The sequence below is a fragment of the Gallus gallus genome, chromosome Z, assembly GCF_016699485.2.
Source record: "Gallus gallus isolate bGalGal1 chromosome Z, bGalGal1.mat.broiler.GRCg7b, whole genome shotgun sequence".
NCBI classification, from domain to species: domain Eukaryota; kingdom Metazoa; phylum Chordata; class Aves; order Galliformes; family Phasianidae; genus Gallus; species Gallus gallus.
The window spans coordinates 24,220,864-24,232,540 of NC_052572.1; the positions used below are offsets into that span (position 1 = coordinate 24,220,864).

Here is an 11,677-nt window from a genome sequence, read left to right on the forward strand (position 1 = left end):
CAAAATTAAGTGATTCAGCACTTCTGTAATTTGGCTCCTTAAGAAGAGAAACAATAATCTTGTTTCTCAGCAAAAACAATTTTTGATCAATGTAATTATCTTGTTTTTGTTTCTCAGTCTGTACCACTGCAGTAGTTTCTAGCCAAATAAGGGACATTTTATGGAATGCAGTTTAACAGGACAGAGTATGTTGCTGTAAGTAAATTCTCTCTCTGACCATAAATTCTTCATTCTTAGATCTACATTTGTGAATTTCACATTTTCACAGATGTGAAAAGAAGCCATAGTCTTAACCAGAAATTATTCTTGATGGGGTAGAAGTGCTCACAGGAGAGGGACACCAAATTCTATGATTTACTAACGTAGATTTAAATACAGTCTTTTACGCCAGTAACCCTTCCTAACACTAAAATCATAGAGTAAGGAAGGTATGAAGGGACTTAATGACTCCAAACTCCTGCTGAAAGCCAGGTTAACTTCAAAATTGGATCAGGTTTTATGGCGTGATGCCCTGGCCAATTGTGATGATAGAACGGTGATTCCACAGCATCTGTATGAGCTTGCTCTGGTGCATCACCACCCCCGCAGTGAACAATTTCTTCCTTCTATCTCAGTGGAATTTCCATTTCTTTTCCTGAATTCATCTTCTTTATAATCACCCATTAGATGATGGCAGACAGCACTTAGATCCCTCTCTCTGCTTGGCCCTCTCTTCCCAGCTGAGCAAAGCCACAGCCTTTCCTTGAGCACCATAAGTCCCAGCCCTGTGCTATACTGTTAAGTCTGTCAGTGTGTTTCTTCTCTGGGTGGAACCTTCAATTCTGTTCTGAAGACCATATGTGGACCAAGATCAAGGAGAACCTAGAACAGCTGGCACTTTCTTCCAGTCACTACCAAAATAACACACACCTTAAAACACTAAGTGGGATGTTAAGTACATTTCAAGTTGTACCTTGAGCTACTCATATGTCAGCAAATACAAAGCATGAAATTATTCAGTTGATTTTTTCTGAGCACCATTTACTTTAGAGAAAAGCCACACCATGGACAGATTGAAAGATGCTTTACAACAGTTTCTCAAATACTGGAAATAGTTTTGCTTTCTCTGGATTGCAGAGCAGGGATTCACCAAACATGCTTGTTACTTTAAATAGAAAAATTAGCAAGCATTTGTTCTTCCCAGAGATGCCTGACTTCCCAGGAAAATACGTTTTCTCTATGCAGAGTCCCATTCTCCTTAATTACCTTGTGCAGCTGGTCATAGCAAGGAATCTTCCATGTTGTGCTCCAAGAACACATGAAGGGTAAATGTTTACTAAATACAGAAGGAAAAAAAAAAAAGGAATGTGAAGTAATTTTCTGGCTTCTGGTAGTGCTCTGTCATGAAGCTGTAGATGAAATGAATCTGAAACTTTGAAACTGACAGAGAAGGAGTTAAAGTTGAACAAAAACACCGAGTGCAAAGCCTGTCATCTTACTAAGATGTGATGTATGATTTCTATAAAAATCCTCACTATATCTCAGATGGCAAGATTATCAAAGTTTCAGATAGATTACAGATATCATTTATAAGTTATTATTAAGTTACAGAAAGTTTGTCATACTGTGTTGGAGAAGGAACGTCACACAAGTGGCAATGTGGCAAGGGAGAGAGAGAAATATGAGAAGTAGCCATTGCTCAAAGTTTTTTATGAAAGCCAATCCCTGACAGGGATTTGAGCAAGATTTCCTGAAATTTCAGATACTGAGAAGTCAAAGGTACAAATACCCTAATATTTTCCAGCGTGATTCATAAGCCAAAGAAAGGTTCTGATAGAATAGAAGAAATGAGCCTAACATGCGTTGCTCTTTACGTGATCCTTAGTCACTTCAGTTAGAAGACGTCACAGAGAAATTCTCAGTAATTTTCTCTTTTTGAAGCACCACCACCACCACTGCTGCCACCTCTCCCAGGAGGGATGGAGGAGGAAATTTAAAAAGAAAAAAGTGCAAGAACGTGTGCACATTGCTAAGGACAGTTTAGTAAAAAAGGGGAAAAGAAAGAGGGGAAAAAAATAAGTGATGATGCAGAATAGCACCAGTTTACCAGCAGCCCAACAACTCCCAAGCTAACAGCAGCCTTCTCAGCCAGTTCCCCCCAGTAGTATGCTTGAGTATGATGCCACATGGTAGGGGATGTCCCTTTAGGTCAGATGTTGCTCAATGGGACCGCCCCCTCAATATGCAAATATGGAGACCTCAACTTCTTTAGAAACTTCACAGTTGTCCACTTCCACGAGATGTATCTGCTTTACGTCACAGCGTGGTCTGTCTTGATATTTTTTCTGTTTTTTTTACACTGTTAAGTATGTGCACACACGTACAGATGCAAATGGCATTCCTCCTTTACATCATGTTTACTTTAACTTGAAAATTATCTCAAACATTACAAAGCTTTTATTCTCCTGACTATCCATATCATAGACTTTAATGAGGCTAAATAAGATTGTGATGATACATGGGACAAAAGGGCTGCCATCAGCTAGAATGATATTCTGTTTTTAAAACTGTTTAAAAGTGATTGTATATATAATACTTTTTTTTTTTTTTTTTTTGGTCAACATACCTGTGAAATCTGTCAAAACAGATATTTATTAAAATATGTAATGTGTAAAATATAATAGGAAAAAAGTCTTTTCATTACTCTAACAGTTATTTTTTCTTTGGTAATAATCAACTATAAAACACTAAAAATGCACATATAGAAAGCATACTGGTTTGTCTATAAAGCTGAATGTATGCTTTTACAGTCCTTATGATGTTTTATGAGGTAAGTATGCCACAACAAAAAGGAAAAAAAAAATGTTATATTTTTTATTCATGGTGCTGAGAAACACATCCACCTGAGTCTTTCCATGTTAATCAACATGACTAATTATGTATGAGGTCTGCTCCAAAAGCACTACTTCCAACTTTATGATGTTGGTCACAATATCAGAGGTGGATGTTGGTGGTATGGCAGTAGAGGTTGAACCTTCCCACCAATATCCCAGTATTATTGCTGTGTGACAAATGGCAGCAGGGGGATACCCTAACAAAATGGTGTCTCACATGGAAGTATGAATGAAGCAAAGGTGTATCATTCATTGAATTCCTCCATGCAGAAAAAAAAAAAAAAAAAAAAACCTGTACCCACCGACATTTGGTGATGCTTACTGAATGTATATGGAGACCAAAAACTGGTTATGAGCACAGTGAGGCAGTGGGTGGTGTGTTTCAGCAGTGGCGACAGCAACAGTGGGTCACCTCTGCTGGTGCACAGAGATAGGTGGTGAAAATGGTGGTGACTAAGTTGAAAATTAGTGGGCTGTAGCTGAGAATTTGCTCTATCAGTGTTATTGTGCTCTTTGGATCTGTTGTAGTTTCTAAGGAAATAAACAGGAGCATTACTTTCAGTGTGACCTAAGTAGATTCTGTTTAAATGCAGTACTCCCAGTATACGGTATATTAGGAAGACACACATTTTCTGGTCATATGCTTCCTTATTTTTGAAGTCGTTACAACACTATGTAAAACCAAAGTGAAAATATTTACCATAAAAAGAATCGTTTTCTTATGTCTTCCCCCCCCCCCCCCCAAAAAAAATATCTCTGCTGGCAGATTCTGAGCCAAACTCACAAGGAACGTGATTCCATTCTCATCATTCAAATTACAGGGGTGTGTATTGGGGCGTAAGTTAGTGATATATGTATGTGTATGGAAGTGTAATGATTTCAGATGGTTTCCCTCCTCTCACAACTGAGACGCTGCCACCTGCAGAGCACAGCTTTGCTAGCAGATATTCAATCCCCTACGCATACTCAGTAGTCCCGTTACATGCTGAACTTCAAGCTGCTTATAGACGTTCAGCATTACATGGCTCAAAATATTCTCCATGAAACGACACATTTCAAAAATCATGCACAATAACATCTTTGTAAAAGTACCATCTTCGTGAAAAAACAGGGCCTCTCATAATGCCTGCGTTATGACAAAATGGATGCCATTTTAACTCATGCTTCTACCATGCTCTCTGTAGTGATGAAAGATAAACACCCCACGATGTATGTGCAAGCGTTTTGCTGGTAGTAACTATTCCCTTCTGATGTGAAACCACATCCAGACCACTATGACTGATTTTGCCACCAGGCTGTGGGGATGCAAGCCGTCATTAGGGTGTTGAAGCGCTGGAATGGCTGCACAGAGCTCTGGAATCCTCATCCCTGGATTCTCAGACCTTGACTGAAAATAACCGTGAGAAACCTGATCCAACTACAAAAGTCAGCCCTGCTTTTGGAAGTTGTCTGGATGAAATGGCCTCACGGAGTCCCTTCAAATAGGAATTACTCCATTATTCATCTGTATTGCGCAGAAACCGTCTTGCAGACATCTGCATAGCAGAGACTCCTGCAAGCCTTAATACACATTTTTCTTGTCTTTTTTTTCCTTTTTTTTTTTTTTTTTTGGCCCTAGCAGATCATCCTTACATGTTTACCTAACACAGTAATGAGTTTATTGGTCACCTGTCCGAAATCATTACACGCATTTTTCTTTGGTACTCTCCCTGTTGTCAGAACTTGATTAGTTTAATAAAACTGCAAAGCAATAACAGTTGAGTGATTGGAAAATGAGGTACTGCTCAGAAACTGAGAAAGAATGTTATAAAGATAAGTGAATCTGATGTGGGTGGCCAGCTACACATAAAGAGAGAGTGAGTGCTGCCCATGAGAGGTGACTTCTAGGCACCCAGAAGAATATGACCCAAAAGCCAAAACCATAAATTGCACAGCTATATAGCTATATGTTGGTACAATAAACTGGTGGCCCATGAAATGTTCATGTTTGGTGTATTCACCTACTGTGTCGTTGTTGTTGTTATTAGTACTATTACTATTATGTTGATTAAAAACAGGTCAAATACAGCTCAGTAAAAAAAAAAAAGAAGAAGAAGAAGAAGAAGAAGAAGAAAAAGAGAACTTTGCTCTGTATAGAATTTGTCTTCTAGACTTGTAGGAGATCATAGTAATACTCAGTCTTCCCTTTCTTTTACAGCACCCACCATATCGCCCGCAGATTCATAAATCCCTTCAAAGAGATCTAACAAACCTTTGCTATGGAATCTTCCATAATCCAAACTATTTACTTCTCTGAATGAGAATTAAAAAGCAAGATGCCAAAAAGTGTCTGGCACGTTCCTATCTGTGCAAGAAAGAGATTACATATACCCTGCAGAGAGCTTTCACGATGATTAGGAAATGGAAAAATATACTGTTGATCTTATCAGTACTGCTGGTGGTGCTTGGACATATGCTGTAATCAAATTTTCAAGTATGTGTCTTTTTAATGAAAATAAACATGACTTTTGTCCCATTTTCATAGGTCACAAGGATCTAAGACACATACCCTCAGCTGGCAAAGAGGCAGGATTTCAACAACCCATTCAGGAAAAAAAAAAAAAAAAAGAAACAACAAAAACGTACGTGTCAGAGAGCAGTGGCTTCCAGCTGGAAGTGCTGGTCAGAGAAACCACTTATTTCTGCCTCAGGAGCAGCTGGGAGGACCACTTCATTTGTGCGACTGCGGCAGTGTCTGCTTGGGGTAGAGGAGCAGAGGGGGGAAGGGTGGAACGCAGCCTGCAAAAACTGCTCCTTGGGATTAGCACCGTTACTCTTTCAGAAAGGGAAGTTTAGCCTCCAGCTTAACATGGAATGAAAATGATGGCACATAGAGACTCAGCAACACTGTAAGATGCTGAGAGCAAAGCCACCTCTCAGGTCCATGGTTACCTGTACTTCTACACCATCAATTTCCATGATGTGTTTCCCAGAGCGCTTCCCTACACGCAACTTATATTACCATTAATGGGGAAAAAGCCTACAGGATGCTTTAATGTGGCTAGCAACTGCAGTCTCTGTGGCTGGGATTTTTAGTTGAAAACCTACACGTACTTGCGAGATGCAGACTGCTGCCCTAGAACAAAGCACATAACTAGACCCATAGGACCATGACTGCAAAAACAGTTTGCTGAGAAGGAGACAGCCAGCCTCGGAGATGCTGCTTTATCTTAAATATATCTTGCCTCTGGCAAGCAAACATGGAGCTGCAGCAATGCTATATTTTTCATGAGTCTCAGATCAATACAAAGCTATAGGCTGTGTTCTGCAACAGCTACATTACATGTGAGGTGTTTTTCATGCTTCTGTTACCGTGCATTTTTAGTCCAGTTAGAAATACTTGGAAGTGATGCCCATCTAATCACAGAAGTCTGATGTTTTGTTGACGCATGCCAAGTCTTTACCATCAGCAGGTGCTCACAGGAAATGCAGACAGAGGTAAGACTCCAGTCTTAGAAATGAAATTTGTATGTCTTAATCAATAAAACGTATTGCACCCTAAGCAATTTGATTGTTACGCCTGCAGCGTTTAAACATTTATTAGCCTCTCCGGGTGGGGAAGCTGACCGAGAGTTCAAGCCACAGAGAAGGGAAGGACAGGCTTTGTCTTGCTTTACCTTATCTGATTTTTTTGGTAATGGCACAGCAGTTTCAGTAATAATCATGCTAAAGAAATCTGCTTTTAATTGTATTGAATGCACACGTATTTATATCTCATATCACACATAAAAAAGGGAGAGACCAAGCCTGACTAGAGCACCACAGACGGGCAACATGCGTATGTACAGGAGAACAGCTACTCTGCATGTTTAGAACGTCTCTGAAAGAATCACATGGTGATACACAAAATAAACACAAAAAAGCCACACAGTGATACACCAATACAAATCAAAAGCCTGCCAGACGCATCTTTGCAGCTATCAGACAGCGCTCTATGGAAAAAAGGGCCACCACGCTTTGCAACATAGGTATCAGAGAATATATCACATTTAACTCAAGACTGAAACAGTTTGCTCGTTTAAAACAAGAACTGTAGTATCTATTTTCTTACTGGTACACAGTTTCAGTTAACTTTTCCATTTAGCGTCTTAAAAACACATACAAGAAAACCAGCTCTAAATGCAGCCCTCTGTAGGACACTGATCTGCTCTAAGACGAAGATATTATGCACTACATAATAAAAGGGCGGTGGCAGCAGCTGTGGGTTCCCTATCATAAGTTTGCAAACACATTTAATCTAATTGACAAGCTTTTGTTTAAACAAGCATTGATATGCATCCTGTGATGCATACGGGTTGCAAGGATTCACAGCGACACACAGCCCAGGTGATCTGCCTGTGAGGCTAAACCAACTCTTGTGCAACTGAGATCGTGAAATATCTTCATTAGTGCCATTTTTGTACTTCAAATACTACGCAACGACACCGCAGGATTCATTTGAGTTCCCAGTGAAATCTACTGCGTGACTCACGCAGCTTTTAATGGCAGGATGAGGACAGGAAGAGGACCGCTGTGGATAAACATTTGTCCTCCGTGCTTTGAAACACATCATTTAAAAATTCATTTGACACCAGCCATTACTGCAAGCAACTTATGTAAGCTTATGCAATCAGGAACATACAGCCATGATTATAGATTTCGTTTGGTCACCTGCAATAACACTGTGTTTTGCACGTATAACTGAACACTTCACATGATCTTCCTTTGTTGCAAACATCTTTCTTGTAACATTGCTAATAATTAAGCTAAAAAAGCTCACACAACTCTTGTTTTGCTGTTACTAAAAAAATAACTACATTTCTGAAATACATAATCAGGACACGCTTGCCTTGATCTCATTTGGCCAAACACAAATCTACTCCTCTAGAATACAACGACATGATTTTACATGAAGTTGCCATCAGAGAAAGCCCATGTCAGGTCTGTGTCACTGATACCCAGGGTCATCCCTCTTGAGTTAGCAATAGGAATACAGCTACAGAAATAGAGGCATGGGACGACTGCTTGTTCCTTTTTACCTCCCTAACGTATCATTTAAAGATGTCTGGAGACACCATGTGTGTCAATAATGTTAACTGATACACTTCTTTTCCCCTTTTCTTTTAATCAATATTCAGCTGATGGGAAGCTTTCCTCCAAATGTATGTACGTAAGCCCACTTGGAATGTATTACAACTATATTTTAGAAAATTCTATGTTTCTGTGGAATACAGAAAAGAGATGCTCACTCTTCTTGCATTACAGACACAGGTATTTAAGAAAGAAGCAAAATAATCCCTGAAATGATAAGATTTAATGCAAGGTATCATTCAGTAAAATTGCAGAAAATGGCTAGCTGAGGGGGGAGGACCAGTGTCTCCAGTTTACCATGGTGCTTTCTTCTCTACGAAAATCTGAATATGTCCTTAAAGAATATGACTACGACACAAAATAGCATAATAATAATTTGCATGTCCTGCAAGGACATCCATCCATGAAAATAAAATCCATTCTAAAACTTCAATAATTCAGGAGGACGTATGGCATAGTAGAGCAGGAGGCTCTTTCATATAGGGAACTCAGGAAAAACACTTCCCAGAGAAGTATACCATTCCCAAAGATTCTAGCTGCAGAACTTTATTTGGTGGTTTGTTTATTTGTTTTTTCTTCTTAAAATCTTTCACAGTAAGTTAATTGTAAATTCATCAAGAAGTTCCTTCCAAAATCTCCTTACAGTTCAACTCACAATGCAACAATCTTTGAGACAGTTTGTGCCACCTCCACAGATCAGCTCAGCATCTCCCTCTCTCCTAAGGCAGAAGTTGCTGTGAGCTCCCTGCACTGCAGTGCAATGCAGACCAAGTACCAGCAGTACTGATTGTTTGTCTGGATAGGTTTCCCTTGTGTTGTACTAACCTCTGCAATCCCTGCCAGCTCCACCAAAGGTACACTCATCAGCCTCCCAGCTATTTCCCGGAAGGAGAGCAGGATACCACGAATCACTGAGGAGCCTCTGGATGGTCTCAGCATCTTTTGAAGAGACGATCTCATCTCTTCCTTCTCTCCTCAACCCCCCATTCTGCACAGATGTGCAGTGACCACCCCAGCCGGCATGACTCAGCTCCCACCCTCACCCCCATCGCGATGTACCCACAGTCCTCCCATGTTTAGGTAGCCAGGACTCATCAGTGACCTCCATGCTCAGTTACCCCCGTGTGTCACCCAGCTCTGAGACCCCTGGAGTCCTGCCACTGCTCAGGACTTCCAGACCTGCTATTCTGTCTGCTTGCATCCCTCCGTCCATTCTGCCCTGCAGTCCCTAAAGAACTCAGCATCCCATGGGTCTTCCTACCACCCACACCTGGACTTCAGTAAGAATTTTGCCCTGGAAACTAACTCCGTGCTTCCCTCTGTATGTACTGCCCAGACACCTCTCACAGTCTGAATTCCCAAAGTGGTAGGAAAGCAGTAACAGTGTGTTTTGGAAAACTCCTCTCCTGCAGCTGTAAGGAAGGGAGTTCCCCGCCTCCCCTATGGAGTGGTGAACGCTAAACTGTTCTCCCAGCGTAGCCAGTGTGAATCACAATCCTTGCAGGCAGCCTATAGTGAGAAAAGGAATATCATTTTACAAAGCTCTTACACTGTTCATTTTCTTTCCTTCTTTCTTTCTTTCGTCTTTTCTGTTGCATAGCCTGAAACCCTGCCTGCTTGCTTCCAAACACATTTTAGAAAGTGTCAGTTCCCTAGGGATCTGGAATCCCTACATCTCTCCTGTCTGCCTGATCTTCCTCTCCATCCTTACCTCTAGGACACTGGCAGGCTTGTTTTCTTCAAGCATCTGAAGTCTCTGCGAACCTGCTCCCCCCGGGTTCCTGCTCCTCTAGCGTGCAAAAGTTGTGCCAGCCTTAGGATGCCATTCGGCTTCCAAGCCGAGATGAGATACTCACACCGCCCGGCTTCTGTGCCACCAGGTCTGAGTGCGAGCAGCCAAGCGGGCGCCGGGTGGAACTGAAGTGAGCAGCAGCCGAGCGGAGACTCAGGAATCCCTGCACTCCCTTTAAAGCTCGACCTGCCCGAAGCTGAGCTCCCTCCTCCTCGCCAAACAAACCCCCTCCCAAGTCCTGTGCAAAAGTTGAGGTCCTCCCCTGCCGCAAGCACGCGAATGGAGGAGGAGGGGGTGTGGGGGGGGGGAGGAACTGGAAAAAAAAAAAAAAAAAAAGGAAAAAAGAGGAAAAGTTGCCCGGCAGCAACAGCGGGCGCTGCCCGCAGCATCACTTACCGGAGGGCCCGGGCGGGCTGCGAGCCGCTGCCGCTCCCTCCTTCTCCGCCGCCTCCTCCTGAAGCCGGCTGCGGGGGGGAGCGAGCGCAGAGTCTCCCGCTGGAGCCGCCAGGCGTGACGGGCCGGGAGGGGCGGGCCGGAGCCGCGGCGTGGGCTTCGCCTTGCGGTGCAGCCGCTGCGGCAGTGCCGGGGAGAGGGGGAGCGGCGCGGGGGCGGCCGCCGGCACCCGGGATGGAGGACGTGGGAGAGCGGGAAGGGCGATCCCCGCAGCAGGGCTGGGTGCGAAGGGAGGCACGGAACCCCCCCGCGAGGGCGGTGGGAACGAGCCCCCTTTTGCGGTAAAAGGGGAAAATAGAGGTAGTACGCCCACAGTCACTTGGTTTCAAAGGCAGGGTTTCACGAGAGGCAGCAGCAGGGTGAATGTGTGGAACGGCTAGTTTCCTAAGGGTTGCAACAGGCCTTATGGCCGCCTGAGGACCACCGCATCCCGGATCCCCGCTGTCCTCCTGGAGAGTGCCATGAGCACTTCCCAGCAACAGTGTGAAGCTGTGTGTGCTCCACATGCAGAGGCCGCCAGTTGAATCATGGTGATAGAAAGTAGAGCAGGTGTTGGAGGTCTCCTGGGCGAGACTCACCTTCCTGAGCGGGAAAACACCTGACTGTGAGAGCAGGGAAGGAACAGACGGCCTCGGGTGCTGGCCGAATCCCTGTCGTTGGTGGCTTTTAGCAAAAAGACCAAAAGAAAAAAGAAAAAAAAAGATTTTAAAGATGATTGCTTTGCCTGGGGAGAAATGGATAAACTAAATAAGCCTGGGAAGTCTTTTTTTTTTTCTTCTATTCAATGAACGGCAGGAGGTGGTTGTGTTTCTTACAATTATCACCATTTTTTGTAATGCTATGGCATCAAGGACTATGAATTACACCATTACTTTGTTGTAGTGGATGCTAATAGCTGCTGATGAACAAAAAATATGAAGAGTTCCTCCTTTGCAGGTTTGTTCAACTGCAGGCAATTCTTCCAGCAGCTCACATGTGAAGACAAATGCAGTGATGTTACCAAAGCAAAGAAAAGAGAGAAGGTGAAGAGAGCAGGTAGGGCTCCGTATTAAAAATACCTTTCAAAATGAGCAGTTATTCCACCAGTTCTATTTACAAACTTGGAACTTGGGTTTACCTCTCCAGAATGCATTACACTACAAATGTTCCCTGCAGCAGGAAGGTGGGGTGATAGGCAGATGCTACTAGCCCCCATTCCATGCCCTGTGCTCCACATGTGCCTGGTGCATGCTTTCTGCAGAGCTTTAAGTGATTTCCAACAGCTCGTCTAAGTCCTGCCCATATTTGTGACTCCATATACATGTTTTCCCATGCTCTAAAATGCTTTCATTTTCCTCTGTTGTTGTGTGAAAGACTCAAACAGCAAAGGAAACGGACTTATTGATTAGCTACCCAGGGGAAAGCCAGGATGAACTATGCACAGAACACTGCCAAGTGTGAAACAGGAGAA

General features: G+C 42.9%; 1 protein-coding gene across 3 annotated transcripts in view; it reads right to left on the reverse strand.

The window, feature by feature from the left end:
* Nucleotides 1–10,236, reverse strand: part of SV2C (synaptic vesicle glycoprotein 2C) — a 101,537-nt gene extending 91,301 nt beyond the window's left edge. For 2 of the 3 annotated variants that reach the window (XM_429151.8, XM_046905608.1), the window contains exon 1: nucleotides 10,171–10,236. The gene's annotated coding sequence lies outside the window, so the exon portion shown is untranslated. Of the gene's footprint in view, nucleotides 1–9,693; nucleotides 9,989–10,170 lie in introns of those variants that run through there. The other variant, XM_046905609.1, reaches the window with a different exon arrangement.
* Between the last annotated feature and the right edge of the window lie 1,441 nt (nucleotides 10,237–11,677).